This window comes from Scyliorhinus torazame, chromosome 21, assembly GCF_047496885.1.
Source record: "Scyliorhinus torazame isolate Kashiwa2021f chromosome 21, sScyTor2.1, whole genome shotgun sequence".
Classification (NCBI taxonomy): domain Eukaryota; kingdom Metazoa; phylum Chordata; class Chondrichthyes; order Carcharhiniformes; family Scyliorhinidae; genus Scyliorhinus; species Scyliorhinus torazame.
Window position 1 is genome coordinate 119566136 of NC_092727.1, and position 14043 is coordinate 119580178.

The 14043-nt window shown below is 44.4% G+C and overlaps 1 protein-coding gene across 1 annotated transcript in view; it reads left to right on the forward strand.

Annotated features, from left to right (window-relative positions):
- Positions 1-14043, forward strand: part of LOC140398578 (gasdermin-A2-like) — a 91727-nt gene that overhangs the window by 24645 nt on the left and 53039 nt on the right. The window lies entirely within an intron of this gene.

The following is a 14043-nucleotide window of genomic DNA, read 5'->3' on the forward strand; positions in this document are numbered from 1 at the left end:
TCCCAGTACTGTAACTGTCCTTGGAAAACACTCCCATCAGTACTGTAGCTCTCCCAGTATAATACTGCCTCCAGTACTGTAACTCTCCCAGTATAATAACGCCTCCAGTACTGTAACTCTCCCAGTATAATACCACCTCCAGCACTGTAACTCTCCCGGTATAATACCACCTCCAGTACTGTAGCTCTCCCAGTATAATACTGCCTCCAGTACTGTAACTCTCCCAGTATAATAACGCCTCCAGTACTGTAACTCTCCCAGTATAATACCACCTCCAGCACTGTAACTCTCCCGGTATAATACCACCTCCAGTACTGTAACTCTCCCAGTATAATACTCCTCCAGTACTGTAACTCTCCCAGTATAATACCACCTCCAGTACTGTAACTCTCCCAGTATAATACGCCTCCAGTACTGTAACTCTCCCAGTATAATAACGCCTCCAGTACTGTAACTCTCCCAGTATAATACCACCTCCAGCACTGTAACTCTCCCGGTATAATACCACCTCCAGTACTGTAACTCTCCCAGTATAATACGCCTCCAGTACTGTAACTCTCCCAGTATAATACCGCCTCCAGTACTGTAACTCTCCCAGTATAATACCACCTCCAGTACTGTAACTCTCCCAGTATAATACTGCCTCCAGTACTGTAACTCTCCCAAAATAATAACGCCTCCAGTACTGTAAGTATCCCAGTATAATACCGCCTCCAGTACTGTAACTCTCCCAGTATAATACCACCTCCAGTACTGTAACTCTCCCAGTATAATAACGCCTCCAGTACTGTAACTCTCCTAGTATAATACCGCCTCCAGTACTGTAAGTATCCCAGTATAATAACGCCTCCAGTACTGTAACTCTCCCAGTAAAATACCGCCTCCAGTACTGTAACTCTCCCAGTATAATACCGCCTCCAGTACTGTAACCCTCCCAGTATAATACCGCCTCCAGTATTGTAACTCTCCTAGTATAATTCTCCCCTTCAGCACTGTAACTATCCTAGTATAAAGCCCCCTTCAGTACAGTAACTGTCATAACACCCTGTACTGTACTGTAACTCGACTAATATAACACCCCATCCTGTGCTGTAACTCTCCTAGTATAAAACCCCTTCCAGTACAGTAACTCTCCTGGTATAACACCCCCTCCAACACTGTAACTCTCCTAGCATAACACACCCTCCAATACTGTAACTCTCCGAGTATAACACATCCTCCAATACTGTAACTCTCCTACTATAACATCCCCTTCAGTACTGTAACTCTCCTAGTATAATACCCCCTCCTGTATTGTAACTATCCTAGCATAATACTCCCTCCAGTACTGTAACTGTCCTTGGAAAACACCCCCTCCAGCACTGTAGCTCTCCCAGTATAATACTGCCTACAGTACTGTAACTCTCCCAGTATAATAACGCCTCCAGTACTGTAACTCTCCCAGTATAATAACGCCTCCAGTACTGTAAGTCACCCAGTATAATAACGCCTCCAGTACTGTAACTCTCCCAATATAATAATGCCTCCAGTACTGTAACTCTCCCAGTATAATACCGCCTCCAGTACTGTAACTCTCCCAGTATAAAAATGCCTCCAGTACTGTAACTCTCCCAGTATAATAACACCTCCAGTACTGTAACTCTCCCAGTATAATAACGCCTCCAGTACTGTAACTCTCCCAGTATAATAATGCCTCCAGTACTGTAACTCTCCCAGTATAACACCCCCTCCAGTACGGTAAATCTCCTGGTATAACACCCCCCCCCCCAACACTGTAACTCTCCGAGCATAACACACCCTCGAATACTGTAACTCTCTGAGTATAACACACCCTCCAATACTGTAACTCTCCTACTATAACGTCCCCTTCAGTACTGTAACTCTCCTAATATAATACCCCCTCCTGTATTGTAACTATCCAGGTATAATACTCCCAGTACTGTAACTGTCCTTGGAAAACACTCCCATCAGTACTGTAGCTCTCCCAGTATAATACTGCCTCCAGTACTGTAACTCTCCCAGTATAATAACGCCTCCAGTACTGTAACTCTCCCAGTATAATACCGCCTCCAGTACTGTAACTCTCCCGGTATAATACGACCTCCAGTACTGTAACTCTCCCAGTATAATACGCCTCTAGTACTGTAACTCTCCCAGTATAATACCGCCTCCAGTACTGTAACTCTCCCAGTATAATACCACCTCCAGTACTGTAACTCTCCCAGTATAATACGCCTCCAGTACTGTAACTCTCCCAGCATAATACCGCCTCCAGTACTGTAACTCTCCCAGTATAATAACGCCTCCAGTACTGTAACTCTCCCAGTATAATACGCCTCCAGTACTGTAACTCTCCCAGTATAATACCGCCTCCAGCACTGTAACTCTCCTAGTATAATACCGCCTCCAGCACTGTAACTCTCCCAGTATAATAACGCCTCCAGTACTGTAACTCTCCCAATTATAATAACGCCTCCAGTACTGTAAGTATCCCAGTATAATAACGCCTCCAGTACTGTAACTCTCCCAGTATAATACCGCCTCCAGTACTGTAAGTATCCCAGTATAATAACGCCTCCAGTACTGTAACTCTCCCAGTATAATACCGCCTCCAGTACTGTAACTCTCCCAGTATAATACCGCCTCCAGTACTGTAACTCTCCCAGTATAATAACGCCTCCAGTACTGTAACTCGCCCAGTATAATAACACCTCCAGTACTGTAAGTCTCCCAGTATAATAATGCCTCCAGTACTGTAAGTCTCCCAGTATAATAACGCCTCCAGTACTGTAAGTCTCCCAGTATAATAACGCCTCCAGTACTGTAAGTCTCCCAGTATAATAACGCCTCCAGTACTGTAACTCTTCTAGTATAACACCCTCTCCAGTACTGTAACTCTCCGAGTATAACACCCCCTCCTGTACTGTAACTATCCCAGTATAACACCCTCTCCAGTACTGTAACTCTCCTAGTATAACACCCTCTCCAGTACTGTAACTCTCCTAGTATAACACCCTCTCCAGTACTGTAACTCTCCTAGTATAACACCCCCTCCAGTACTGTAACTCTCCTAGTATAACACTCTCTCCAATACTGTAACTCTCCTAGTACAACACCTTCTCCAGTTCTGTAACTCTCCTAGTATAACACCCTCTCCAGTACTGTAACTCTCCTAGTATAACACCCCCTCCTGTACTGTAACTCTCCTAGTATAACACCCTCTCCAATACTGTAACTCTCCTAGTACAACACCTTCTCCAGTACAGTAATTCTCCTAGTATAACACCCTCTCCAATACTGTAACTCTCCTAGTACAACACCTTCTCCAGTACTGTAACTCTCCTAGTATAACACCCTCTCCAGTACTGTAACTCTCCTAGTATAACACCCTCTCCAGTACTGTAACACTCCTAGTATAACACCCCCTCCTGTACTGTAACTATCCCAGTGTAACACCCTCTCCAGTACTGTAACTCTCCTAGTATAACACCCTCTCCAGTACTGTAACTCTCCTAGTATAACACCCTCTCCAGTACTGTAACTCTCCTAGTGTAACATCCTCTCCAATACTGTAACTCTCCTCGTACAACACCCCCTCCAGTGCTGTAACTCTCCTAGTATAACACCCCTTCGAGTACTGTAACTCTCCTATTATAACACCCACTCCAATACTCTAACTCTCCTAATATAACACACCCTCCAATACTGTAACTCTCCTAGTATAAATCCCCCTCCAGTATTGTAACTCTCCTAGTATAACACCCCCTCCAGTACGGTAACTCTCCTGGTATAACACCCCCCCCCCCCCCAACACTGTAACTCTCCGAGCATAACACACCCTCGAATACTGTAACTCTCTGAGTATAACACACCCTCCAATACTGTAACTCTCCTACTATAACGTCCCCTTCAGTACTGTAACTCTCCTAGTATAATACCCCCTCCTGTATTGTAACTATCCTAGTATAATACTCCCAGTACTGTAACTGTCCTTGGAAAACACTCCCATCAGTACTGTAGCTCTCCCAGTATAATACTGCCTCCAGTACTGTAACTCTCCCAGTATAATAACGCCTCCAGTACTGTAACTCTCCCAGTATAATACCACCTCCAGCACTGTAACTCTCCCGGTATAATACCACCTCCAGTACTGTAGCTCTCCCAGTATAATACTGCCTCCAGTACTGTAACTCTCCCAGTATAATAACGCCTCCAGTACTGTAACTCTCCCAGTATAATACCACCTCCAGCACTGTAACTCTCCCGGTATAATACCAGCTCCAGTACTGTAACTCTCCCAGTATAATACGCCTCCAGTACTGTAACTCTCCCAGTATAATACCACCTCCAGTACTGTAACTCTCCCAGTATAATACACCTCCAGTACTGTAACTCTCCCAGTATAATAACGCCTCCAGTACTGTAACTCTCCCAGTATAATACCACCTCCAGCACTGTAACTCTCCCGGTATAATACCACCTCCAGTACTGTAACTCTCCCAGTATAATACGCCTCCAGTACTGTAACTCTCCCAGTATAATACCGCCTCCAGTACTGTAACTCTCCCAGTATAATACCACCTCCAGTACTGTAACTCTCCCAGTATAATACTGCCTCCAGTACTGTAACTCTCCCAAAATAATAACGCCTCCAGTACTGTAAGTATCCCAGTATAATACCGCCTCCAGTACTGTAACTCTCCCAGTATAATACCACCTCCAGTACTGTAACTCTCCCAGTATAATAACGCCTCCAGTACTGTAACTCTCCTAGTATAATACCGCCTCCAGTACTGTAAGTATCCCAGTATAATAACGCCTCCAGTACTGTAACTCTCCCAGTAAAATACCGCCTCCAGTACTGTAACTCTCCCAGTATAATACCGCCTCCAGTACTGTAACCCTCCCAGTATAATACCGCCTCCAGTATTGTAACTCTCCTAGTATAATTCTCCCCTTCAGCACTGTAACTATCCTAGTATAAAGCCCCCTTCAGTACAGTAACTGTCATAACACCCTGTACTGTACTGTAACTCGACTAATATAACACCCCATCCTGTGCTGTAACTCTCCTAGTATAAAACCCCTTCCAGTACAGTAACTCTCCTGGTATAACACCCCCTCCAACACTGTAACTCTCCTAGCATAACACACCCTCCAATACTGTAACTCTCCGAGTATAACACATCCTCCAATACTGTAACTCTCCTACTATAACATCCCCTTCAGTACTGTAACTCTCCTAGTATAATACCCCCTCCTGTATTGTAACTATCCTAGCATAATACTCCCTCCAGTACTGTAACTGTCCTTGGAAAACACCCCCTCCAGCACTGTAGCTCTCCCAGTATAATACTGCCTCCAGTACTGTAACTCTCCCAGTATAATAACGCCTCCAGTACTGTAACTCTCCCAGTATAATAACGCCTCCAGTACTGTAAGTCACCCAGTATAATAACGCCTCCAGTACTGTAACTCTCCCAATATAATAATGCCTCCAGTACTGTAACTCTCCCAGTATAATACCGCCTCCAGTACTGTAACTCTCCCAGTATAAAAATGCCTCCAGTACTGTAACTCTCCCAGTATAATAACACCTCCAGTACTGTAACTCTCCCAGTATAATAACGCCTCCAGTACTGTAACTCTCCCAGTATAATAATGCCTCCAGTACTGTAACTCTCCCAGTATAACACCCCCTCCAGTACGGTAAATCTCCTGGTATAACACCCCCCCCCCCAACACTGTAACTCTCCGAGCATAACACACCCTCGAATACTGTAACTCTCTGAGTATAACACACCCTCCAATACTGTAACTCTCCTACTATAACGTCCCCTTCAGTACTGTAACTCTCCTAGTATAATACCCCCTCCTGTATTGTAACTATCCAGGTATAATACTCCCAGTACTGTAACTGTCCTTGGAAAACACTCCCATCAGTACTGTAGCTCTCCCAGTATAATACTGCCTCCAGTACTGTAACTCTCCCAGTATAATAACGCCTCCAGTACTGTAACTCTCCCAGTATAATACCGCCTCCAGTACTGTAACTCTCCCGGTATAATACGACCTCCAGTACTGTAACTCTCCCAGTATAATACGCCTCTAGTACTGTAACTCTCCCAGTATAATACCGCCTCCAGTACTGTAACTCTCCCAGTATAATACCACCTCCAGTACTGTAACTCTCCCAGTATAATACGCCTCCAGTACTGTAACTCTCCCAGCATAATACCGCCTCCAGTACTGTAACTCTCCCAGTATAATAACGCCTCCAGTACTGTAACTCTCCCAGTATAATACGCCTCCAGTACTGTAACTCTCCCAGTATAATACCGCCTCCAGCACTGTAACTCTCCTAGTATAATACCGCCTCCAGCACTGTAACTCTCCCAGTATAATAACGCCTCCAGTACTGTAACTCTCCCAATATAATAACGCCTCCAGTACTGTAAGTATCCCAGTATAATAACGCCTCCAGTACTGTAACTCTCCCAGTATAATACCGCCTCCAGTACTGTAAGTATCCCAGTATAATAACGCCTCCAGTACTGTAACTCTCCCAGTATAATACCGCCTCCAGTACTGTAACTCTCCCAGTATAATACCGCCTCCAGTACTGTAACTCTCCCAGTATAATAACGCCTCCAGTACTGTAACTCTCCCAGTATAATAACGCCTCCAGTACTGTAAGCCTCCCAGTATAATAATGCCTCCAGTACTGTAAGTCTCCCAGTATAATAACGCCTCCAGTACTGTAAGTCTCCCAGTATAATAACGCCTCCAGTACTGTAAGTCTCCCAGTATAATAACGCCTCCAGTACTGTAACTCTCCCAGTATAATAACGCCTCCAGTACTGTAACTCTCCCAGTATAATACCGCCTCCAGTACTGTAAGTCTCCCAGTATAATAACGCCTCCAGTACTGTAACTCTCCCAGTATAATACCGCCTCCAGTACTGTAACTCTCCCGGTATAATACTACCTCCAGTACTGTACGTCTCCCAGTATAATAACACCTCCAGTACTGTAACTCTCCCAGTATAATACCGCCTCCAGTACTGTAACTCTCCCGGTATAATACTACCTCCAGTACTGTACGTCTCCCAGTATAATAATGCCTCCAGTACTGTAACTCTCCCAGTATAATAACGCCTCCAGTACTGTAAGTATCCCAGTATAATACCGCCTCCAGTACTGTAACTCTCCCGGTATAATAACGCCTCCAGTACTGTAAGTCTCCCAGTATTATACCGCCTCCAGTACTGTAACTCTCCCATTATAATAACGCCTCCAGTACTGTAAGTATCCCAGTATAATAACGCCTCCAGTACTGTAACTCTCCCAGTATAATAATGCCTCCAGTACTGTAACTCTCCCAGTATAATACGCCTCCAGTACTGTAACTCTCCCAGTATAATAACGCCTCCAGTACTGTAAGTATCCCAGTATAATAACGCCTCCAGTACTGTAAGTCTCCCAGTATAATAATGCCTCCAGTACTGTAACTCTCCCAGTATAATACCGCCTCCAGTACTGTAACTCTCCCAATACAATAATGCCTCCAGTACTGTAACTCTCCCAGTATAATAACGCCTCCAGTACTGCAACTCTCCCAGTATAATACCGCCTCCAGTACTGTAACTCTCCCAGTATAATAACGCCTCCAGTACTGTAAGTATCCCAGTATAATAACGCCTCCAGTACTGTAACTCTCCCAGTATAATACCGCCTCGAGTACTGTAACTCTCCCAATATAATAATGCCTCCAGTACTGTAACTATCCCAGTATAATAACGCCTCCAGTACTGTAACTCTCCCAGTATAATACCGCCTCCAGTACTGTAACTCTCCTGGTATAATACCACCTCCAGTACTGTACGTCTCCCAGTATAATAACGCCTCCAGTACTGTAACTCTCCCAGTATAATACCGCCTCCAGTACTGTAACTCTCCCAGTATAATAATGCCTCCAGTACTGTAACTCTCCCAGTATAATAACGCCTCCAGTACTGTAACTCTCCCAGTATAATACCGCCTCCAGTACTGTAAGTATCCCAGTATAATAGCGCCTCCAGTACTGTAACTCTCCCAATATAATAATGCCTCCAGTACTGTAACTCTCCCAGTATAATACCGCCTCCAGTACTGTAACTCTCCCAGTATAATACCGCCTCCAGTACTGTAACTCTCCCAGTATAATACCGCCTCCAGTACTGTAGTTCTCCCAGTATAATAACGCCTCCAGTACTGTAAGTCTCCCAATATAATAATGCCTCCAGTACTGTAACTCTCCCAATATAATAATGCCTCCAGTACTGTAACTCTCCCAGTATAATACCGCCTCCAGTACTGTAAGTCTCCCAGTATAATACCGCCTCCAGTACTGTAAGTCTCCCAGTATAATAACGCCTCCAGTACTGTAAGTCTCCCAGTATAATAACGCCTCCAGTACTGTAAGTCTCCCAGTATAATACCGCCTCCAGTACTGTAAGTCTCCCAGTATAATAACGCCCCCAGTACTGTAAGTCTCCCAGTATAATACCGCCTCCAGTACTGTAACTCTCCCAATATAATAATGCCTCCAGTACTGTAACTCTCCCAGTATAATAACGCCTCCAGTACTGTAACTCTCCCAGTATAATACCGCCTCCAGTACTGTAACTCTCCCAGTATAATAACGCCTCCAGTACTGTAAGTATCCCAGTATAATAACGCCTCCAGTACTGTAACTCTCCCAATATAATAATGCCTTCAGTACTGTAACTCTCCCAGTATAATAACGCCTCCAGTACTGTAAGTCTCCCAGTATAATACCGCCTCCAGTACTGTAACTCTCCCAGTATAATAACGCCTCCAGTACTGTAACTCTCCTAGTATAATACCGCCTCCAGCACTATAACTCTCCTAGTATAAAGCCCCCTCCAGTACTGTAACTGTCATAACACCCTGTACTGTACTGTAACTCGACTAATATAACACCCCCATCCTGTGCTGTAACTCTCCTAGTTTAAAACCCCCTCCAGTTCTGTAACTCTCCTAATATAAGCCCATCCTCCGGTATTGTAACTATCCTAGTATAACAACACCTTCGTGTACTGTAACTCTCCTAGTATAACACCCCCTCCAATACTGTAACTCTCCTAGTATAACACCCTCTCCAATACTGTAACTCTCCTAGTATAACACCCTCTCCAGTACTGTAACTCTCCTAGTATAACACACCCTCCAATACTGTAACTCTCCTAGAATAACACCCTCTCCAATACTGTAACTCTCCTATTACAATGCCCCCTCCAGTACTGTAACTCTCCTAGTACAACACCCCCTCCAGTACTGTAACACTCCTAGTATAACACCCCCTCCTGTACTGTAACTATCCCAGTATAACACCCTCTCCAGTACTGTAACTCTCCTAGTATAACACCCCCTCCTGTACTGTAACTATCCCAGTATAACAACCCCTCCAGTACTGTAATTCTCCTAGTATAACACCCCTCCTGTACTGTAACTATCCCAGTATAACACCCCCTCCTGTACTGTAATTATCCCAGTATAACAACCCCTCCAGTACTGTAATTCTCCTAGTATAACACCCCTCCTGTACTGTAACAATCCCAGTATAACACCCTCCTCCAGTACTGTTAGTCTCCTTGTATAACACCCCCTCCCGTTCTGTAACTATCCCAGTGTAATACTCCTTTCAGTATTGTAACTATCCTAGTATAATATCCCTCCAATATCACAACTCTCCCAATATAACATTCAATCCAGTGACATAGCCCCAGTTCTGTAAAAAAAAACAGCGTCCCTTGGTGTAACAGCCAATTACATCATAAAGGTCCTCTTTGTATACAGATTATTCCAAATCTTTACCATTATTTGAGTTATGTAAAATCTGCGTATGTCTTCAATAATATGCCTTACTTTAAAGGATACAGGCTTACCTTATCCATACTATTTTCTATTGATTGCCTATTTAATATCTAACACAAATGTAGAATACAAAGAAGTGACATATGTGAATACACAAGGCCCTGTCCTTTGCAGACTGAAAGAACACGCGTTGCACCATGTTTTAACTAAACAAAATAGCGGACAGCCATTCTTTGGTTCATTCACTCCCCACGGTAATTCCTTGATCAAAATAAACCTATCTGGTTTGAATTTGAACAAAGGTGTACAGTTAGCTATCAGTCATCAGTTAACTGGTGTATCCTCCATGGCAAAGTCTTCACAAATCAAAGTCCATTTGCCAACCAACTAGCAATCGTTTCTCATGCAGTATCAACTGTTGTTCCCATTACATTTGGCTTTCTTGCAAGTTGCTATGTTGAGTGTGAGATGAAAATCTTCGACAACATGTGTCTTTTTTCGGCAATAACACAAATATGTTCCAACTTTAAAGTTACGACGGACTGCGATTAAATTGTGTCACAAAGTGAATCTAAAGAAGTGAAGACTGAGGATGACTTCATAAAGGGCTTTGCAATTGTGACGGGGATTGATAGGGTAGACAGAGAGCAGACATTTCAAATTTGTGCAGAGAATCCAAACCAACGGGGCACTAAATATCAGCTAGGCACAAAATAATCCATCAAAGAATTTTTGTGTTGCTATGGACGGAACAGCATTCGTGTTTTGACAGCCTGCAATGTAAATTAAAATAGATCCCACATCATCAGCAGTGGCCTGCCTTTGCAAATAGTTCTGTGATATTAATATTACAGAATAGCACAGTGGTTAGCACTGTTGCTTCACAGCGGCAATGTCCCAGGTTTGATTCCCGTCTTGGGTCACTGTCTGTGCGGAGTCGGCACATTCTCCCTGTGTCTGTGAGGGTTTCCTCCGAGTGCTCCGGTTTCCTCCCACGAGTCCCAAAAGACTGTGGACATTCTGAATTCTCCTTCTGTGTACCCGAACAGGCGCCGGAGTGTGGCGACTAGGGCCTTTTCATAGTAACTTCATTGCAGTGTTAATGTAAGCCTCCTTGTGACAATAAAGATTATTATTATAACACAGTGCATAATTACAAATGGGGATATCAAATAAAGGTTTCAGCTATTTGCCTTATTTTTTTTAAGGTGCATATTCACACACTTTTCTCCATTTGGGGTATAATGGAGGGTGGGGGCGGAAGGATTCCCTCTAGCCATTATGAATGCACCTTCTGTAACCAACGAGCCCTGGTGTGGGACGTGAACCTGGAGCTGCTAGTCCAGCAGTAGGGGCAGTACCATTGCCACCACAAGACCTGCTTAGCTATTTGAGTGACAAGATATCATTCTGTGTTCATTTGCCCTCGGTTGTCTGGGTCACCTGCTCTGGGGTTCATTCACACCATGTCTCCTCCCTACATCTGTGGTATGTTTAAAAGAGAACCTTGCAGACCACAAAGGTACAAAACAAACAAGAGCTTTATTGGAAAGGTGTATTCTCACAGGCGGCTTGAATAGACTGACTGTGAGCCCGTCCAAACTGCCGATGACGTCATCACTCCATCACGTGATCAAACTCTTACAGTGACCTTGTTCCAACTAAGAATAAATGTGAATACACAGCACTTTCCTCCCCCTTTATATCAGAGGTTCCTACAATGAAACACACTATAACATTAATAATCAAAATTTACAATATAACAGTTAACAAATAGTCAATAAGTTGGACATTTCGGATGACGTTGATTTCTGTGTGGTTGTCGGCAAACCTCAGGCATTTGCTTTTTTATATTGACTGCAACCTCTGGTGTTTCTGGTGTAGTTTGGATGTCGTCCCTAGTTGTCGCAACCAGAGTCGACACAGTGTTCGGAGATTGACTCAGTGTTGAAATGTCCTCAACTGGGGCACTGTCTTCCACAGTTGATTCCAGTATTGTAAGGTTCTCGGGTATGTCTAGGTCTTCACTTGGCTCAGTTTATTGTGGACACTCGGTTGATTCTGTCTCTGGCAATGTTCTTGCTGTTAAAAGTTGGTCAGCATGTCTTCTCCACCTTCCAGAGTTTTGAATGGTGTAGGAGACCGGTCCTGTCTGTGCTAAGACGACTACAGGTATCCACTTCTCACTGGTCGTATAGTCCCTTGCCAATAGTTCCTGACCTTTATGAAAAACATGACATTTAACCCTGTTCTCACATCACAAAACCTGATTTGGCTGCTTTTTCAGAGCTTTCACTTCAGAGGCTACGAACCTTCATTCGGACTGCTGAGCATGGTTCACCCAGGATAAACCTTCGCTGGAGGAAGGTGGGGCTGGCGTTCTGCGGGTGTTGGAGTTTCCTGACTTCACTCAAGCTCCGTTCCCAGCCTCTTTAGTTCTTGCCCCTCCAGCCTGCAAACCAGGGCCTCCTTTACCAGGATCTTGTGGACCCGCCTCTGCGGTGCCATCTCCAGATTGTGGAGTGCTTCCGTCAGACACTGCACCTCTCCCCTCGAGCTTTCATTCTCGCTGCATTCACCAATACGTTTTAGGTCTGGTTTCTGGAATGCCTCGTCTAACCTCTCCGGTTAAAACTGTTACTCCTGAGGATTGTTGCCCTTTAGGAAGGTGTCACATTTAGCCTTTAGGGTTGACTTGTTGGGCAAAGTCGGGTTATGGTAATTTTTCCTGTTGTTGGTGAGTTTACTCTGCTGTACAGAGTGAAATAAGAAACGGATATCGGTGTTCTGACTGCACTCTGAGCAGCTCCAACTCTTTTAATTTGGTCACCTGGAGCAACTCCCATCCAAACATCTTTCCCGAGTTTCTGTGCTGGCCCCTTTTGCTTCTGTTCTGGTTTACGAACCACAATCTTTTCATTCTTGTTGAGTTTTGATACATGATTGTCCTATTATGCTTCTTCATGTAGCATAAACTGCTTCCTTGATGTATGCTCTGACAGAGGAAGGTTCAGACTTGGAGATAGGTGTAACACATTAATTGAACAGTTAACAGTTCTCCTACTTGAGTTCAACTCTCCTGCTAATCTTGCTATAGTAACTCAGTCTAACTAACCAGTCTGCTCTAAGCCATGTGGTGGGTGTGATGCTTCCGATTTGCCCCTGTCCTTCTCTCGGAGTGTCGCCTGTGGAAAGAGAAAGAGCATGTGTGCCCTGTCCTTTTATATGGGTTGCCCCCTTGTGGTAGTGTCACCTCTGGGTGTCTTGACTGCCCATTGGTCATGCCCTATTCTATGTGTTCATTAGCTGTATGTCTGCATGTCATGACATCTCTGGTGCTCCCTCTAGTGTTTACTCAGTCCCAGTGTATTTACATTAACCCCTTGTGTATTTACAGTGATGCATATCACCACAGGAATCAGCAGCTCTTTTCCCAAAATGAGTGTTCTTTCCGATCAACTCGAGAGTTTCTTTTTGGACAGGCGTTTCGAGATGCACCTCAATTTCTTGTTCCTCTGTGATTCGCAATTTACAAAGGGAGCATATTGATCATCCTGGCCGAATGTTTAGGTATTTCATCAATACATCACGCGATCAAACTCTTACCGTGACCTTGTCCCACATTTTGTGGTGGCTTGAGTCAATGTTGCAGAGGCTTCTTGTCTAACCAAAAGGGGTTTATTGAGAACAAGAAAACGTTTTAACTATATACAGGCGCAGCGGTCTCTGAAACAGGTCTTTACTCTACGACTCCTGGGTCCACATTGCCCCGGCACGTGCTCCCAGGGACCCAGGCTTTTTCCCCATTGGGTGGGGTTTGCACGCTCATGCACGATGGACCCCGAGCCAATCCAAGGGATCACCCCTTAAAGGGGCCGCCCTACCATATCCCTCATCCTTTAAATCCCTCAGTAACATATGTATAACATGGCAATCAACTCTGTGCAAGGAAAAATTGAGACAATAAAAAGAGGGAGTCCATAACATTCCTTCAAAGGAGAATTCTTAGGCCTGGTGGGCTGTCCTCCACCAATGAGGTATTGTCGTTATCTACGGCAGGAGTCTGCCTCGGGAATTCAACCAATAAAGAACAAAGAACAAAGAAAAGTACAGCACAGGAACAGGCCCTTCGGCCCTCCAAGCCTGCATTGACCATGCTGTCCG